The sequence below is a fragment of the Quercus lobata genome, chromosome 11, assembly GCF_001633185.2.
Source record: "Quercus lobata isolate SW786 chromosome 11, ValleyOak3.0 Primary Assembly, whole genome shotgun sequence".
Taxonomy (NCBI): domain Eukaryota; kingdom Viridiplantae; phylum Streptophyta; class Magnoliopsida; order Fagales; family Fagaceae; genus Quercus; species Quercus lobata.
Window position 1 is genome coordinate 15,013,539 of NC_044914.1, and position 6,000 is coordinate 15,019,538.

Consider the following 6,000-nt stretch of genomic DNA (forward strand, 5'->3'; position numbering starts at 1 on the left):
GCGGTCCAATTGAACATTGCAATATATCTCATGTACAAGGGTGGTCCGAAAAAGTGCCGCAATACGTGAGCTATAGTGGTGGTTTTCCCAACTGCTGCAAAAAAACCCACCGCAATAGCTTGTTTTTCTTATAGTGTGAGCGAATTAAAATCTCATTCTTCTCAAACCCCAAGAATACTTATGCTTAGCAATATTTGAAAAGCCCTTGATTCAAATCGATGGCAAAACAATTTGACCAATGGAATTCAAATCCATAATCAAAGCCCATGATTCGAATCCATGGTTAAACAATTTTCACTACAACAAAATGTATTTTTAGTGACGAAAAAATTCATCACTAAAAGTCCAATTTTTCGTCGCTAAGGACCTTTAGCGATGAAATCTACTAATTAGCGACGAAACTCATTTCGTCGCTAAAACCCCGTCGCTAAAAATCCTAGCGATGAAAAATTTCATTACTAAAAGTCCGATTTGTTTAAAAAAAAAAAAAATTAGCGACGAAAACATTTCGCCGCTAAATGTTTTCCTCGCTAAAAACACCATTTAGTGACGAAAATATTTCGTCACTAAAAACAGTTTAGTTTATTAAATCATATTTAGTGACGAACAATTTCGTTACTAAAACTATTTTTGGGTACATATAATGACGAAAAAGTTCGTCACTAAAACTATTTTTAGGAAAATCCAAGCACATATAGTGACGAAAATTTTTGTCACTAAAACCATTTCTTACAAAATTCTGCTACATTTAGTGATGAAATATTTTGTCACTAAGACAATTTTTTATTGCTATATTTGTGATGGAAAAATTCGTCGCTAAAACTTATTTTCTGTTTTTATTTTTTTCATGGCTTTGATATTAACCTGGAACCTGTCATAACATTATTAAAACCTCACATTTGAATAACACATTTATTTCAACAACACATTTATAAAAAAGGATCCATACATTCCACAAGTAAAAAATAAAACAAGTATCCAATTCAAACTCCTTCCATATATATAATTGTTTGCAACACATACAATAACTCAAGATGTTTTATAACAATACAAAAAGTGTAGCATAATATAATTAGAACTAACGGAATATGTCCCATATGTTTTCAAGTAATGCCAAAAGTAAATCCCCTAAAAGCCACCAATAAGAAATCTGCACAAATATAAAAACAATACTACATTAAAATCGTAAAGAAAAAATATTAACTATGTTATAAGAAACATTTCTAACAATGCATTAAGAGTAGCCACACCAATGAATTAAAATCACAACTCCTAATGTATAAGTTGTAGAAAGAAAATATATATTTTCAAGTGTAATATAATACAATTAGTTTCAAATAATGCATCAAAAATAGTAGTCACACCATGTAGTGCGGGTCAATTGCTAAAATAAAGTACTAACCAATAAGTGTTTTAACTTGAAGATGAACCACCCCCATAGGTAAGAGTGTCATCATAACCCGAGCGTCATCAAAAAGTTTATAACACCATGCAAGCCACTTGCTTGCTTCAACACAACAACCCACCACAAAACCAATCACAAACATCACAAGTATAGAGTGTTTACAAGTATTGAAATAAATTAAAGTACTATTCATCACATCTAATCAACAAGGTCCATTCACATTTACAAGAAATTAAAAACACTTCCAATATGAATTTAAATCACCTTATGACACCATGCAAACCACCCGCTTACTCCAACACAGCAACCCACCACAAAACCAATCACAAACATCACAAGTATAGAGCTTTATAGGTATTTAAATAGATTTTACTTACTATGATCAAGCTAAGCGTACAAGTCTAATTTGTGGCTAAGCTTTGGTCTTTAACTTTCACAGATCTAAGCCTCTTTTTATTCCCTCACAGCAACCCAAAAAATCACTAACCTTGTCATCACATTCAACCAAAAACCATTAAATTTTTTCTACAGTACATTAGAAAAAAAAAAAGTCCAATTATGGCTTAATTAACAATTGGTTATGAAGCTAGAATTATTAAATATATCATAAAGCTTCACCCTTTTTGTTCTATCAAAACATAAATTGGCAATGCAGTACGAATACTTGAAGCAATAAACTAAGTCTTGCAAACAATCGTAATATATACATAAACATTAAGCGACACAAATTAAAAAAAAAAAAATCAATGATACACCATTGAAGCTTGTACTTAATGAAATATGCAAACCATATGTCCTACTCCCATCAAAATTTTTGTTTTCTTATTTTAAGCAAGTATGAAATAATTTCACCATTTGAAAAAAAAAAAAAAAAAAAAAAAAAAAAAAAAAAAAAAAAAAAAACCCTAATTGGAACATGACTAGTAAGCAAAAGCACCACTTACAACCAAAAGGAATTAAAGAACAAGGGAGTAAAACAAAATGTTACAAACTTATAACTTAGAATTGATTTAGTCAAATAGTGTACTTCTAATTAGCATCTAGCAGTTCAAGAATTCAAACATTAGATTTCTAATAAAATAGAATAAGGGTACTACTGAGATAAATCCCCCATATCTCATAGTCATAGCTATAGCCATATCTCATAATAATAATGATGACAACAGAGAAAACATAGTAAAGGTTGATGAAAAAAATCTATTGAGTTTTTTATCATTCGACAAATACAGATAGAGATAAATTACTTGGGTACATGTGGGTATTTTCAAAGCACTAAAATTTGACCCAACAATACATATAATAATACTCAAATTATAGAGTATTAGAAACAACTTTCTAGGCTGCATTTCCATCAATAAATAAAAACTACATTTATCATTATTCACAACAAAAACAAAAACCCAAATATAAGAAATGCATGTAAATGAAAATAAAGGGGGGGGGGGGGGGGAAGCCCTTAGATCTTCATAGCTTTGAATGGGCATTCATCAAAAGCCTTTACAAACCACCACCATAGAAAATAAAATTTGTGTACATATAAAATTTAAGACAAGGGGAGATGGGAAAACTTTCTATTCACAACAAAAGCTCAGAGCTTGTGATGGGTTTGTGAGGGGAAGGGAGGCAAAGGGTTGGGATGGGTTTGTGAGGGGAAGGAAGGCGAAGGGTCAGGATGGGTTTTGGGAGGGAAAGGGAGGCTTAGATTGGTAGCGATGGAATGCTTAAATTGGCAACAATTGGGTTTGTGCTTATCGGCGACAGTAGGGTTTCTTCTTATCGACGTCAGTTGGGTTCTTTTGGGAGCTGATGATTGAAAGAAAACAGGGGAAGGGGTATATTTATAGTTAAGTCTTTAGCGACGAATTGTTCCATCACTATTGCTTCCTCTTTGTCGCAAAAGGTATTAGGTTTCTTAAGTTTTTAGCGACGAAGGTCAATTTCGTAACTAAAGAACCTAGATTTTGTAAAGATTTTTAGAGACAAAATTCATATTTCATCGCTATAGCATACTTTTAGTGATGAATTGTGATTTCATTGCTAAAACAATGAAATGAAAAACTATTATTATTTTTAGCGACAACTATTTTCCGTCGCTAATTCTTCCTTATACTTTTGTCGCTAAAACCAACAATACCTACAGTGACAAACTATTACATCACTAGAAATTTCAACTTTTAGCTATAGATTAATTAAGTTCGTGACAAAGTTTCCCCTACTGGGGCCCATTTTTCAGATCACAATAGCGACTAAAATTATTTTTTTGTTGCTAAATGTTATATATATATATATATATTTTTTCATTAGTAGTGACGAAATTCATATTTCATCGCTAAATCTACATTTTTAGCATCGAAAAATATTTCCTCACTAAATTTCGTCACTAAAAATGCATTTTGTGTAGTGTTTATCAATGGAACTTAAATCCAGAATCAAAGCCCATGATTCAAATACATGGCAAAACAATTTTATCAATGGAATTCAAATCCATTGTCAAAGCTCATGACTCAGTCTTATGGCAAATTATTTATCAAAAAGTCCAGTTCTCACTAGCAATATCAAAAAAACTAATTTTCATTGGCAATATTAAAAACCCAGTTCTCATTGGCAACATCAAAAAATCTAATTCTCATTGGCAACATTAAAAGCCTAGTTCTCATTGGCGACATCAAAAACCCCAGTTCCCACTAGCAATATTAAAAAACCCAATTCTTACTGGCAATATCAAGATGTCCAGTTCTCACTGGCAATATCAAAAAGCTTGATTTCTACTGGCAACATCAAAAAGCCAAATTCTCATTAGCAACATTAAAAACCCAGTTCCAACTGGCAATATCAAAAAACTCAGTTCTTACTAGCAATATCAAAAAGCCTTGTTCCTACTATCAATATCAAAAAGCTAAATTCTCATTGATAGCATTAAAAGCCCAGTTCTCACTAGCAATATCAAAAAGCCCAACTCATATTAATAATATTTAGTGAAAAACCCAATATTGTTAATACTTGGGAAATACGATATGATTGAATTACCTATGCCCATAACCACAATTGTTTTGAAAAATTTTGAATGCTCATATGTTTCCAAATTCATGGGAAATTAGGATTATTCTACGGTTGTTATTCATAATTCTATGATAATTATTTGTCCTACAAGTTCACCATTTAAATTATAACATGATTATTTGGAACCATAAAACTTATGATATGGAATTCATCGTTTCAACAATAGTAAATATTATTTACAAAAGCATTTTGAAATAATTAAGCTTATGCTATTATTTTAAATATTACAATTCATTGCCCAAAGATCCATTACAAATATCTATCAAAACCCAAAATATCCACTAACAATAAGAGTCCATGAGGGATGAAAACCTATGGCAATGTGTGTCATTGATGTCCATTTTGGAGGTCCAAATATGTTATAAAAGAAGAACAAGCCCAAGTGAAAAGGAGATAAGCACAGCCCAGCCGAAGGGTCCAGCCCATGTGAACAAGCCTAATCCAAAAAATTCCAGCAAAGCAGAGGATTAGACTAGACAATTAGCTTCCTTTTTGTTCATCCTTGACCAAGGTACAACTGGAGACTTTCACAGGAGAACCAAATTTTTAAGAATGAACTAAGGGCTGTCCCATCAATTTTCTACCACTCTCTCCTTGATGTGAACAATGCCCTGTGGTTGTACTAGCAGCTAAAGTCTAATGGGTAATGGGATTTCATCATTTTCCTCAAAGCTTTATCTCTAGCGAAAGGAAGCCATAACCAAGTTACTCATATCTTAACAAATCAATTCTATAAATGCCAAAAATGTTCAAGAATTGATTTATGTGCCAAGCCCATGAATCCTAAAGGGGAAAATTTGGGAAAATGTGATTTGGAGGGCATAAAGGGATCTCTAGTGGAATCCTCTAAAGTGGGCTTAAAATTTGACACCTAGTTTGTGGTGTTGAATCCTACTTTCTAAGGTCCAAATCTGAGTTGCAACACCAAGATTCTTTCTTAATACTTGCCTTAATTCTATTAATTGAACATAGCCTCAGAAATCTTAGCATTTAATGCAAGATTGCCCAAAGAAGTAAGGCAGCCCCGAAAGAAGATCAGCCATTTATAGCCAAATCCTAGGATGAACAGTCTGCCATTTTGCCTCCTGACTAGCCCTACATTTTTAGATTTTGGCTAATCATCCCTCTAAGCTCCACTATAAATGGGTAATCACATCAGCCTCATAAACACACACACCAACCCCTCTGAAAATTTTGTTATTCTTGTTACTTTGCCATATTTTAGCATGTAGTTTAGCTCTCCCTAGCTCATAAATCACCCTTCTTAGCCCACACTCACTTAGCCTCAAACATTCCTTTCCTTTTTGCTTTTTTTTTTGGCATATCCTAAGTTCATAAATGCTTCTTAATCAGTCATAAATTACCCTCTTCCCCATTAAAGACTTAGTTTTAGCATTATTTCCACCATCCCATTCCAAGCTTACACACCCACTCACTCAAAATAGCATTTACTATCCCACTCATACCCCACATACATATTCCACAAGAATCTTGGTTCAATATCTGCTGCACTGAGCTGGAATCCCTTTCTCTCC